General features: G+C 39.1%; 1 protein-coding gene across 2 annotated transcripts in view; it reads left to right on the forward strand.

Moving 5' to 3' along the window:
• Positions 1–13,993, forward strand: part of ACACA (acetyl-CoA carboxylase alpha) — a 246,389-nt gene that overhangs the window by 185,642 nt on the left and 46,754 nt on the right. The window lies entirely within an intron of this gene.

Consider the following 13,993-nt stretch of genomic DNA (forward strand, 5'->3'; position numbering starts at 1 on the left):
CCCAACCACATACGTCTCAGGTCATGTCGCTGCAGCTCCATTGGAAATAATAAGATATAAACCACGAGGTTGTTATTTGCATAGAAATAGCATGGAGCCCCGGGCAGCATGGGAGAAGGACACAGAGATCATTTGTCTAAAATTTTAATGAAAACTTTTGCTGAGGCAGAGATTTTTTTTTTTAACTTTCTCCCTACCCCCCTACCCCTCTTTTTCCCTGTCACTTGCTTAACATGGTGCGATTTGAAGTGAAAGAGTTGACACACTGCATATTATACTAGTGGAATGCAGTAACATGTAAATTTCAATTTGTTCCCTTTTTAATAGAAGTAGAGCTGGAGAGACTTGCATTCCCAATTTAATGCATTGCATACATGCTTCAAGCCTTTATAGCTACACTCCATCTCAGTGCACACCTGATGTTCCTAGTCCTTAGCTGACCTGTTTTTAATTAGTTTGGATCTTTGTGCCTTTGCTTCTAAAGACATTTTACTTTGAAAAAGACTTTTTTTTTTGATAGCACAATAGCAACTTACATAAAAAATGTAAATGTTCTGGTTTTCCCCCCAATTTTTATTTTGAGTAATTTAGCCCTTTTTTCACATATTATTTCTCTTTGCTATTACATCTTTTGTTCTAAGAGCTGAAAGTGCTTTCTGAATCAATATTTTGTATTCCTTTTGGTTTGTGGTCCCTATATTTGCAAACCCTCTTTTTTTTCCGTGCCCTTTTATTTTTTGCTGCCTGAAATTATTTGTGAATCCTGAAAAATGTTTCCAGGTAAAGTAGGCAAATCTACATCCTCATGAGTGTTGAAGGTAGCGGATTCAACCCTTGAACTAATGACAAGGAACTCTTGAATATCTAGATGGCCTTATGTTTGACTAAAATCATGACTTTTTGTTTTGTTGAGTTATTTTCAGCCATATATGGCTCTTTGTGACCCCTTCTGCGTTTTGACAAAGATACTGGAGCAGTTTGCCATTTCCTTCTCCAGTTCATTTTGCAGATAAGGAAATTGAGGCAAACAGGGTTAAGTAACTTGCCCCAGGGTCACACAGTTAGGAAATGGCTGAGGCTAGACTTGAACTCAGATCTTCCTAACTCCAGGCCCAGGGTTCTATTCCTTGTGCCATCTAGCTACCTGGTTGACTTTTGTCAAGCATGTAAAATCTTGTTTCTTGCTTTCTTGTAAAGAATTTTAGTTACCACTAATGCCATTTTATAGATGAAAAGATCTAGAACCCGAGGGAGAGTAACCTAATTCCTGTGGGTGAAACTAACGTTTTCAAATATTAACTAACAAGTTCAGAAACAGAACATTTGTCCCATGAATTTCTGCTTTGTGAAAGCTTATTCACTTATTAAGCATTTGCGAAGACTGATACAGGAAGGTAGTCTGAATTTGTTGCCTAAAATCATTGAGGATTGATGTTACAGGTAAGCAGACTTTTCTCTGTCGTCTAGGAGAATGGATCAGTAATGCCCATTCCTAGGAATTGTAGGGTGTGGACAGCAGGCTACCTGGATGGTATGTATAGAATCAGGAGAGCTGAAAAATAAATCTGCTTAGAAGATTCTCACCTTTGCATTACAGCTCTTGTCATAATAGAACTTTCAAGTGATCTGCCATTGTCATCTCCCCCAGCAGCAGAGGCTATAGGCTTGTGCCACCATGACCAACAGTGTTAGACCTTGCAGGAACCTAAACTGGCTCACTAGTCAGGAGTTGATAAAAGTAACAGGGGCTTTCCAACGTTGATTTTTGCCCTTCTTTTAACTCTGTTTTTACCCAACATAAAATGGTTGGTATTACCAGAGTAGCAATAGTTTTAGAGTAGGGTTTGCTAATATCTTGTTGAGAGTGCCAATCTGCAGAGAAAGAAAATGGAATTCACGGCTTATGACCTTGCTTGCCCTTTAGCTAGCAGCTTCTTATGGGGGTGAGACATGTGACAGTGGACATGGAAACGTGAAGTATTGCCTTTGGATACTGATGGGTCAAAGTTCTTATTCTAGAGACCCAGAATAGCTATCAGGTGGTAGTAATCTCTCTATAGCATCTCAGAACCTCCATTTGTCTTACAGAAAGAATTTTATCATTTCAGCCACTAGAATCAACTAGAACCAAGAGGATTAGGACTGTGGGCCCAGCAGTAAAAATCAGCACTTTAAATCTTGCTTCAAACAAACAAGCAAGCCATTTCCCTCTTTGGGCCTCAGTTTCCTCATTTGTATTTTAGATACAGCTGTGTATATTATTTGAATTTGTTGCGATTAACAATATTATGTAGAGGTCTAAAACTTTGCTAAAGTTTGTAGCTATATTGTACCACCACACCTGCCTGTGACCTTATGTATGGCACGTGGATCTGAAACCAAAGTAAGAAAACCTTAGGGATTGGGGAGGAGAGGGGAGAAGGCATTGATTGTTGACAGATGCTACTACTGTGAAGAGAAAGAACAAACTGGCTCTAGGTAGTTCTAGTTTTATTCTTCTGGTATGTATTCATTCTGGTAGAAGAGTCCCACTCCCCAATCCTAATACTTGCTTGCTCTTTAAAGGTAGTTTTCCCCAGATTAGGTAACAATATAGAGTATGTAAGCAATTCCCAAACTCTAGGACAGGGGTCGGCAACGTATGGCTCTTTCTGCAGAAGCCATAAAGTCAATTTTTTTTTCAGGCACTGTTACAGGAGCGCGCACTGTGAGCACTGTACGGCTCTCACAAAATTACATTTTAAAAAATGTGGCGTTTATGGCTCTCACGGCCAAAAAGGTTCCCGATCCCTGCTCTAGGATATTGTCATGTAGCATTTTGACTATCAAAGTTTGTGAAGGTTGTCTGACCCCTGAAGTCACCTGATTGTGGTATGGTATTCTCTTTCAAGAATCAAGCATTAAGCTTGTAGATTCTATGATCGGCATTTCTCTGAAGGTTTAAAAAGACAAACAAATTCCTGTACAGTCTCAGAAATATATTTTAAATAAACATTATTATTTGTTCATTTCAGGAAGAAGTATTCACTTCCACTATAGGTGCTATCTCAAGATAATCAACATACTTGACAAAGCCATTAACACAGGAGGTATCAAGCTGTGTCACGATAGGGTAGTATATGTGTCAGTCATCTGCTTATAAAAGGTCCCCAAGGACTTGTTGATACAATAGCCCATAATCACTCTAAGGATCAGTCCAGCGATTTGCATTTTTAAAAGTCCCTAACAACCTATTCTGACAATAGACAGTCCCAGCACTCCCATGCCTCCAGATGGGATCTCTATTTTCTAAAAGGGCATTTTAGCTGCCTCTCTGAATGGTCTGGTTATAATTGGGATTTCTTGGAAAGGTTTACCTACTTAACTTTCCTCACTACAAATTAGATGTGAATAGATCCACTCTTTGGTTGGTTGTTTGCTTTTTCTGTCCTTTTTGTTTGGTAGGACTTCTTATCTATGTCTTTAGTGAGTGACCAAGGACCTACTGGCTTGGAGGCTTTAGGTAAGGTAAAACTGTCATTTAAAGCAATGTCATGGCAGTTGACTTTGCCGCCTTAGTTGAAACACTAAAACTTGTGCCCGTAGGTACATTGTATAGAACATTATTGAAGAGTTTCCAAAGCAGATGCTTATCTATAGACCATGAATAACATGATAGCTAGAGTCCTTTAGAACATTCATTGTAGATGTGTGTGTAAGACATGGAAATTTAATGTGTTTGGAAACTTAATTAGATGGGAATTTTCAAGTTTTTGTCATAAAAGTTTTACGTTTTATAAAAAATATTGTAGTACATTAGTTAGGTGGTATTTTTAAAACCTTTATGCCTACCAAATAGTAAGGGAGCACAGTTTATATGTTTAAACTCATGTTGAAGATTGTTTGAAAAATCACTACCATATTGTACATATAATTTCTATCATACAGAGAGAGAATTGAATTCTTATGCTGGACACTAGTATGATGGGGATGTTAGGATATTTCAGGCTTTGCCAACAAAGTATAAGTTCTGGTAGTACCTACTGGTCTGGAAAGACTTAGACAGTAGGTTCAGTGATGAATTGTATATCTGTTGTCCAAAAATATGGTATCTATTGAGTGATGTATTTATTTTGCTACACAGCCTACTAAAAGCATGGTATGGTTATAACCTAAATGGATAGATTCCGTCTACACTATCAATGTCATAGATCCTCCAAATATTGCATATGAAGGCAGTCACTTAATTGTGCAGTTAATAATAAAATTTCACTTTCATTTTATTTTGTATCATGTCTGGCTTGGTAAAACATCAGTAACTAATTAATTAATTGATTGATTAGTGAATGATTAAGTAAGTAGCTACACCTGAATTATTCACTTTCTGTTCTAGTCCATGGTCATATTAAGGACCAAGTGTACCTCTATATGTAACAGTTTAGATATAGAGGAAGAGAAAGTAACTGAATTTGGAATCGATGTCTTTGCAAAAAATTCATAAGAAAAAAATTTCAGTAATTTCTCACAAAGTCTACTTTGTCAAATGTCCTATGGAATCTCAAGATTCCACAGAACACAGTTTTTATTTTTATTAGAAAAATTTCCCATGGTTACATGATACTTGTTTTTACTTTCCCTTTCACTCCCCCCTCCCCCCCCCCCATATCCAATGTGCATTTCCACTGGTTTTAACATGTGTGATCAATCAAGACTTATTTACATATTATTGATAGTTGCATTGGTGTGGTCATTTAGTGTCACATCCCCAACCATGTCCGCATCAACCAATGTGTTCAAGCAGTTGCTTTTCTTCTGTGTTTCCCCTCCTACAGTTCTTCCTCTGAATGTGGGTAGCGTTCTTTTCCCTAAATCCCTCAGAATTGTCCTGAGTCATTGCATTGCTGCTAGTACAGAAGTCCATTATGTTCAGTTTTACCACAGTGTATCAGCCTCTGTGTACAATGTTCTTCTTGTTCTGCTCCTTTCACTCTGCATCAATTCCTGGAGGTCTTTCCAGTTCACATGGAATTCCTCCAATTTATTAGAGATTTAGAACACTTTCTTATGTGCTTATTGTAATTTTGATTTCTTTGTCTGAAAATTGCCTATTTATGTCCCTTGCCCATTTATCAATTGGGGAATAGCTTGATTTTTTTATACAATTGATTTATCTCCTTGTATATTTGAGTAATTGGACTTCTGTCAGAATTTTTTGTTAAAAAGATTTTTTCCCAGTTTGTTGTTTCCCTTCTGATTTTGTTTGCATTGTTTTTGTTTGTACAAAAACTTTTTAATTTAATATAATCAAAATTATTCATTTTACATTTTGTAATTTTTTCCTAACTCTTGCTTGGTTTTAAAATTTTCCCTTTCCCAGAGATCTGACAGGTATACTATTCTATGTTCACTTAATTTTCTTATAGTTTGCTTCTTTATATTCAAGTCATTCACCCATTCTGAATTTATCTTGGTGTAGGGTGTGAGATGTTGATCTAAACCTAATCTCTCCCATATTGTTTTCCAATTTTCCCAACAGTTTTTTTTAAATAGTGAATTTTTGTCCCAAAAGTTGGACTCTTTTGGTTTATCATGGACAGTCTTGCTGACATCACTTGCCCCAAGTCTATTCCATTGATCCTCCCTTCTGTCTCTTAGTCAGTACCATATTGTTTTGATGACCACTGCTTTATATAGTACAGTTTAATATCTGGTACTGCTAGGCCACCTTCCTACACGTTTTTTTTCTTCTCATTATTTCCTTTGTTATTCTTGATCTTTTGTTCTTCCAAATGAAATTTGTTATAGTTTTTTCTAATTCAGTAAAGAAGTTTTTTGGTAGTTTGATAGGTATGGCACTAAATAGGTAAATTAATTTGGGTAGAATGTTCATTTTTATTATGTTAGTTCATCCTACCCATGTAGAACACAATTTTTAAAGAGCCATGTTCTAAAAATACAGCTTGTAGTCTAGCAGATTTACCTTTATGGAATTCAGGATCTCTGGGCATGGAGGGGAGACTTGCCTTGGTCTTTCTAGGGAAACTAGACTATTTAGAAACTTGACTCTTGGCCAGAAAAAATGAACTTACATATAAAAGCTAGCTAAAGCAGCTATGTGGTGCAGTAGATAAGACACTGGGCCTGGAGTCAAGATAGCCTAAATTCAACTCAGACCTCACACACCAGCTGTGTGACTGGGCAAGTCCTTTAACCTTGTTTGCCTCAGTTTCCTCTTCTGTAAAATGAGCTGAAGAAGGAGATGGCAAGCCACTTTACTATCTTTGCCAGGAAAACTCCAAAAGTAATTCTGAAGAGTCAAAGACAACTCAAAAACATTTGAACTTTAAAAACTCAGAAGGTGCCCATGTTTTGATATTTATTTCAGGAAACAGTCAAGTATGGATTAAATATACACCTTCCTAGGAAGGCCTACCACAACATGATTATTCTTTCAATCTATGTGACTGCCTCCTACCAAGCTTTACCAAGTAGAGGAGATGTCTTTAGCTGGCAAATTTGGCCACATAAGGCATGTTTCTCTTCTTGCTGTCCCTTGTAAAGCCTTTTTCCTGTTTCATTCACCCAGTTGCTCTTGGGGTTTGACTAGCATCCTTCCTCAGCCTAAGGAAGCTTTAGCTTCACCTGCTTTCCAGTCAGTCAACAAGCATTATGGAGTGCCCATAGGATCCAGTTTTGTTATGCACCATATGCTGAATGGCCTTTTCCCTTTTCTTTTTCTTCACATGTTCATTGCTTTGGATTCCCAGTTCAATATCCACTTAGTGCTTTTTCCCCCAGCCTAAGGCCCAGGTTAATTAGCTTCCTACCCCCACCCCTTAGGAAAAAAATTCCCAGATTCCTCCAGCAGTGTCTGCTCTTGGATTTGCAGTCAGTAGCCATCTCCAATAACCATCAGGCTGTCAGCTTTGCAGCTCCCCTCCACCTCCCACCTCCCCCATCACTCACCAGAGGAAAAAGAGAGCCAGAGCAGGAGCTTGAAATATATCATGCAATAGTGTATCATGAATTTGTTGTGAATCACAGTGGTGAAGCAGGTTTATTTATTTCTGAGACTTTAAATCAATACAAAGTAGGTCTCTTAGTTCTGAAGCTGGGATGGAGTGTGAAAAAATGAGCCCATTGTACTCTTAAAACTTTGGGGAAAGGAGATGACAGCTATATAATTCCATTTACCAGGCACTAGGGGCTTTAATGTGAAGGTGACAGGGAGCTCTTTGTGCATTTAGAGCACCATATCTTCTAAATAAAAGATCTGTAGACTTGATAGTGGAGCATAGCTCTGAGTTTAATAATCTCCAAGCATTAGACCGAGCCAATATGTTCCCAAGTCAGAGAGGTCCCCCCCGAACACTCATAAATTAAAAGTGCAAGAACTGCACACGTTGGTAGATTAGAAATGCAAGGACTCCAATCTGTTTCGAGGAGTAAGACAAACCCGAGCAGGAGACTGTGTGTACAGGCTGCTGTGTGAATATGATAAAGACTGAAAAAGCTAGTCTGCTGAGAAACCCGACTCCTGGCTGTTCATCATTCTCGGGAGCATCTCCCATGCAGGGATCCAAATCTGGCCATGTCCCCTCTCGCTTAGATTGGCCATTATCACACAGTCTAATCAGCTAATGTACACAGTCAGAAGTGTTGAATTATGAAGGCAGAAGCTTTAAGAGCTGCTTTGACTGAACCTCAGATGGCTGGGCCCAACCAGGCTTCCTGTTCCTTGTCCATTCTCTCACTTTAATGCTGTCTGTGGCATCATCAAAACTTAAGCTTTTAAAAAAATTGTTTGGATATGAAAGAAATGGTTAAATCAGGGCTGTTAGAATTGGAAAGACACATAGTTTTCACATAAAAGAAGCCAAGATCATTGGAACATTGAGTCAGCCTGTTGAACGTCCTGATTTTCTATCTGTATAGCATCTTTCTTCCAGCAAAGTAGGCATAGACTCTTTATCTCAGCACTATAGCCCTTCATTGGTGTGACTTTGAATTGTGTGGAATCATTCATTTAAATCCAAATACTAAAACTGTGAAACTATGGCCTTGACTCTGGGTCAGACCAGCACCACTGGGATTAGCATCAGATATCAGAAAATGGAACAGGTGCCCCAGATAGCTCTGACACAAGAGGCTGCTCCAGTTTTCTCATTGTCACAGATACTCATCTGAGCACTCTTAAATATGACCCAGAGTAAATGAGGTCTAGAAATTAGAACCAAGTCTTTTTCGTAGAGTATGGAGATGTATTCATTCAACAGATATTTTTATTAGGTGCCTACTATGTGCAAGATTCTACTAAGCACTGAGCAAAAGATGCCCCCACCCTCAAAAAATTTATAATTTAGTAAAGGAAAGAAACAATAAAAATTGCAGTGATTGCCTTACTATAATGAAATAGAGTATTCCTACTTCAAATTAGTAAACAGTTCCAAGGGTTGCAGAAGTAAACATCACTCTTCCTATAGGAAGCTATTAACTATAACAAGTATTCACATGCCCGTGCCTGCCTTCCACTGAGCAGGAGCAATCATGGTTATGTCTTGTTGTTAGGACTCTTTCCAAGTTGGAATACCCAGATCAATTCAGGAGAACCTATATAATATAACTCTAAGGCTGGGAATATTTTTTTCCCTGAAATTCCTGATTTGGCTGTAGTTTGTTGTGAGCACTCTGATGTCTTCAGTTAAATGAACAGTTTAAATCCATCCCTATGATGAGTGATTTCTTCTGGCAGCCTTTATTCTCTCCAGAAGCCAAATCCTTTCTCATGCATTTGGCAGGAGGCAGACATAAACTAACATGCTGCTCTCCCTTGTTCTTTACTTTAAAAATGAATCTCTGCTCTCCACCCACTCCCCATTCATACTCTCCATCCTCCTGTCACCTAAACCCCTCCTTCACTTCTTTCTCTGAACCCAGACTCTCAGTGAACAGAGGTTTGGGAATAGGGGTGGAGATGGGAAGTTTCCAAGGGCTTCTGGTCAGTGACCAGGTTGCTTTTCTGTTAAATGCTTTCTCTGGCTACCACTGGTGGTGCAGCCTCTCTGCCAAATTGCTCCTTCATCATGTGTGATTGGATCAGAAAATTGCTGCTCACCGGGAAATTTCTGACCCTAGTATGAATGGCCATGAGTCCAGCTGGGGCTCTCAAGTCATATGCTATTCCCACTTACCTCCAGCTGTATGTTATCTAACTCTTCCCCTCAGCCTCCTCTCCCTCCCCATGAAGATCTTTGCACCTATACCCCACCAGGTGCCAGATCAATGGCTCTCTAGTTGGGAGATCTGTGACTTGGTGTCTGTGTGTTAAAATGACATTTTAGCATAGATTTTCCCCATCAGACACACCCCAGGCTTTGGTGATGTTACTGGCAAAGTGCCCTGTTTTGGAGCTCCCCTAAATACTGAATTCCATCAGTCCTGGTCTTGACTCCCCAGAGATTTAGTTCTGTTTCACCCTTGGACATATTAATGGAGAAACATTTACACAGTATTATGTGCTGTACCACTTAAAATTGTTAATTGGAGATTGAATTACTTGTCAGCTTTTAAAAATGTAGTCCTCTTAGGTCAGAGAAGAGGATGTTAGCTGCACTGAGTGGATGAACTATTACAATTTTTTTCTCTTGTCCTCCCTCCTCTCTTCCTATAGTTGAATTCTATTACTTTTTTTCTTCCTTGTTTACCTCGTTGTCCTCTTTTACCCCTTCTTTCTTTTTTTACCTGTTCCTCCTTTGTCTCAGCTTTCCTTTTCCTTTTTTAATTCCTTTTCCAGTTTTAATTCCTCAGGAATCTTTCAGTCATGCGTGGGATGCCCTGATAGCAGTTGTACAGCGTGTTTGGCATTATAATAAGTAGTTTGTGGTTCCCCTCCACCCCAAATCTCTCTACATTAGAGGTGGCAGGGCTAAAGGAAGAGTTTTCTTCCTCCATGCATACCCATAGGAGCAAAAATGGAATTTCAGGGTTCTATTTTTTTTTTTTATCCAAACTGGTTAATTGTATCACTTTGCTTTCTTATGCACACAAGTATCTACAGACTTGTTTATGAAGATGCTTAGGCACAAGAATATATTCTTACTTCTTCCCATCCCCCCAATCCTGTAGATGTTTTGCTTTTTTGAAAAGAGAAAGATAATTAAAAAATAAACTGGGCTAAGTTGCATCTGAGCACCTTCATAAATATATCCTTGGCACCATGGTACCTGTGCTGACAGATATACTGACAAGTAAATACTGCACTCACTCAGTATCACAGTGATTTCATTTGCACAGAACCTCACAACGCTCTGCCACTTCAGTCAGACATTTGGATCACTGGGGAAAGGAAGAATGTGTTTATCTTGATCTCCAAAAAGGGATTTAAAGGAGAGAGCAGGCGGTATATTAGGCTGTTTTCATTGCCTGTCAGCTATGGTAAACCTGAGCTGTCTGCAGTGTCTCTAGATAAGTAGCAACAACAGCAGCTGCCTTTGCATGTATGTATGTCTGCATTAGTTTGCAAGATGCTTCCTACAGTCATGGAATCTTGGAATGTTCCTTAGGGTCTTTGGGGGAACCACTTAATACTTGTTTTGTGATTCTGCTTGTAGCTAGTGTTCTCTCTGTGCCCTTATTTTAGAGGCCTGCTAACTACAGTGGTTGAAATGTCCATTCCAGTTTAAATTTTATATTGAAGAGGGAAGAGGAAGAGCCCTCTTTCTTGCAATATATCCCCTGTTCATGTGTCCCTAGGTTCAGAGGCTGGTTCACAGTAGACGATGGTGGCACTTGTCAAAAAAGATTTTTTGTCTTGTGTTGACAAATGCCTAAACCAGGTACTAATTTCCATTTGGCTGTTGTTCCCTTTGTTGTCAGTAGTCCCTGAATATTATAACGATGGCTTTGTGGTTTATAAAGTAATTCTTTACAACAACCTTGTGAAATAGGGAAATAGGTTCTACAAATATTATCCCCATTTTACAGATGAAGAAGCTGAGGTAGAGGGGTTATTTGCTCATGCACACATATCTAGGACATGCCAAAGCTGGGGTTTTCTGATAAGAAGTTCAGTATTCTCTTCATGACTATATAGTTTTCATGTACTCTGCACAGCTCATAATTGTACTTGTGAGGTAGCTCCTGATAAATCTAAGCAAAGCAGAAAAAAATTTTTATTATAGAAAATGAAGTATTCCAGTTTATTAGATTAGGACATTAGTTCAGATTTGTTTAAAAAAAAAAAAACGGTGTTAGGAAATGGTTGAAATTCATCCTCTTGATGAGACGGTGTTGAAAAGAGTTAATTGATTTTTGATCCTTCTTTCTTAATTGACTAGACTTGGTCAGGGACTTCTAGTTATGGTTTGGACTTCCTCTCCTTCAGAGGCTGACCAGAGCTGTTCTGGGAATTAGGCAGAAGGGATTGTATCCTACCACCTTGGTTTGAGTATTTGTCATGAGGTACTCTACAATCACTAAAACTACTTGAGTCAGCAATGACCCCAATAAATCACAAGCTCCCTCATTCTGGCGGAATACACTTAGATCACGTAGTAATCAAAGACAGACTGCTCTCTGTGCCAGCTTTATCTTGGTCTTTAACAGCTGGCATATGAAGGTGGCTTTTGGTTTATGCTTTTAAATTCTGGACCCTCAGATAACATTTTAGAGGAGGCCCTTTTACCTGTCCATCTGGTGCACAGGGAGCTCCTTGCTTTCTTTTCTTCTCCTTATTCCCCAACTGCAAGGACTATTTGAAGCACTTTGTCCATGTGTCTGTGGCTTATCTGGACAAATACTTTTACTGTCTCTCCATTAATTGTTCTCATTAATACTAGAATCAAGTGAATTTCCCGTTTTACATAATATGTCATTCTTGCTGAACTAAAAGACAAAAGAAACATACATTGTCTTCTTGAGAACTTTTTAGATGCTCAATTCTGGCTTCTTCCAAACAGGTGTTTGGAGTATGTGGGAGGTTGCAGAATATTTACCAATCACCAGAGTGCTAAAAGCTTGAGGGATAACTTGCATAGAAGGTATACTAAGCAAAGTGGACTCTAGGTTCCTCATGTTCACTTAATTCCTGATGTCCATCTCTGTTTTTCTGTTTTGAGGTTGTGTAAGATTCTAAGCTGTTGTGCATCAGTAGGTGTTTGAGACTGTTTTTTTGGCAATAAGCAGCTCTGAGAATTCCAAGAAGTGACCACAACTTTAATCTTCCCAGAAGAGGGAATGGAGATGCCAAATCTGTGCAGTGCTTCCCTTTTATTCTTATCTCTTTTTCATATTTTATTTTAATAATTAAAAATTTGCTGATGACATTTAATAGCTTCCAAGAGAGAAGCATTCTGTCCCAGAAGGACTAGTTGTGGGCCATCAGGTTTATTACATTCATAAAATCAAAGCCAGATCAGAACAGGCTTTCCTGATTGACAGGGTTGCTGCCTCCATTGAGCACCACCTACTTTCCTCCGTCAACTGGCTGCTTTGGTTTTTTTGGGGCATTTGGTTTTTGGTATGTGTGTGTTTAAAGATATAAATGAAACAGGTATGTAATGCCCTCTGCCTGTTAGAAAGACTAAAGCCATAAAAATAACAAACGGCGTGTATTTGCTAGAATGTCAAAGTTATGAGTTTATTTTGTAATGATGTGCTCCTGCCTTCATGAGGTAAACTGGCCGTGGCGGAGGTGTTATTAGTAATATGGACTCAGTGGAGCAGAAAGCCAAGTGACCGAGAGATCAGTGTATCAGTCAGTGAGAGGGCAAATGGAAAGAGACAGCAGGAGAATGAGAAAAAAGCCGTGGTGGCTGGGCTGAGATTAAAGACAGAGCCAGGAGGAGAATAAGAGTCCAATGGTCAGAGACGTAGTGGGTCTTTGGAAAGCCACTTTGAAAGGACTACTTCATGGGTTTGCAGTGTAACCTTCTACGAAGGATCTATGTAATTTCTAGACTGTTCTGCAATCTCTTATTAATTTGTTTTTTTAGTCCTTACAAAATGTTCTTTTACCCTTTATCAGATCTTAAATAGATTCAAGGCCAGCAGAATTATACTGTGGCATTATGCTTTTGATTATCATCTTAAACTTGCCTTGAGAGGTACACTGCGTTAGAATTTTGGTCAGGACCTACTATTTCATAGGCGTATGTCCATGTTGCAAGGAAAGCTTGCAAGATGTATAGCAGTAAAGAGCCAGGAGATAATGCCTGAGGGTGATGGCCTTGGGGTATTGGTTTCTGGTCTTTTAGCTACTCCTTATTTTTAAAAAAATGAATTAAAGGGACCAAGAAAGAAATGACTCTCCCCACCCCCACCCCCCACCCCCGCTTTTTTTTTTTTAGGAAAAGAAGTGGGGGAAGAAAAGGTGAAATACAGTAAGCTCTTGACAACTGTTTAGAGCTCTCCAGGGCTCCCCCAGATGACTGGCAATTACTATACACTCAGCAGCTTGCAATAGTCAGTGATCAGGCTGCCTTGATTCCATCTGCCAGGTCAAAAAACCTCCCTCCCTGAAAGAAATTATTAACCAATCTTCAAGGAAAAAAGAAACCCTACAATTTCCAAGTCCAGGGAATCCCCCCCTCCCTTTTTTTCTTTAAAGGTAACTTTGTGGTTTCCAATTGCAAATGTCCTCTGGCCTCACAGGAGTTTATTCTTCTCCAAGGATGGGGGGGGGGCGGGGGGGAGATATTGAAGCTCTTAATTCTCTTGGGTGTTGGGGAGAGAAGCAGGCTTGGACATAAATCACAGGCAAGGCGGCACACAAAGAAAAAGAAGCATAGATTCCTTGGTGGGTGTGAGTTCATATGTGAATTACTGAGTTATGCTTAGATCCTGCCAGCTTTCAGGAGGGGCCATTTTATACCCCTAAAAAATTAATTCAGGCGACATTCTAGTTTTTAAAAAGAAAAAAGAAAGGTATAAACCCAAAATCCTATAGTTTTTCTTCGGCTAGGCTTTGTCGATAAACATTGGCAAGACATAAGCTCTTTTCTGGTAGCTTGTTACC

This window comes from Gracilinanus agilis, chromosome 4 (assembly GCF_016433145.1).
Source record: "Gracilinanus agilis isolate LMUSP501 chromosome 4, AgileGrace, whole genome shotgun sequence".
Taxonomy (NCBI): domain Eukaryota; kingdom Metazoa; phylum Chordata; class Mammalia; order Didelphimorphia; family Didelphidae; genus Gracilinanus; species Gracilinanus agilis.